Below are 476 nucleotides of genomic sequence, written 5' to 3'. Positions count from 1 at the left end.
CACAGCCACACATACACCCTCTCTTCCTATCTCAAGTATAAATAAATAAATAAATAAATAAATAAATAAATAAATAAATTAATATATTAAATTAATATATATTTCTATATGTGCACGGAAAATATATGGATCCATATTATATAGGCATACTGATAGATACGCATACGTATGCACGTATGTATGTATACGCGTACATGTATATATGTATATATATTTATGTATGTATGTATAGATAATTTTATTATTTTTATAAGCGTAATATTTATATTAATATATTTATTTAATATAAATGGATTTATATATATTTATCACTGCACGAAAAATTCAAATACAAATATTTCTGTTTGCTTTTTCTGACTATGCGTATCTTTCAGTGTGCCTATATGATATGGATACATATATATCCGGTGCATATATAGAAATAAATATTAATTTAATTTATTAATATATATTAATTTTATTTATTTATTTATTTA

Source organism: Eimeria mitis, genomic scaffold (genome assembly GCF_000499745.2).
Source record: "Eimeria mitis Houghton genomic scaffold, Emh_scaff453, whole genome shotgun sequence".
NCBI lineage: Eukaryota > Apicomplexa > Conoidasida > Eucoccidiorida > Eimeriidae > Eimeria > Eimeria mitis.
The sequence above is the reverse complement of the archived record's forward strand: the minus strand, read 5'-3'. Positions refer to the sequence as shown.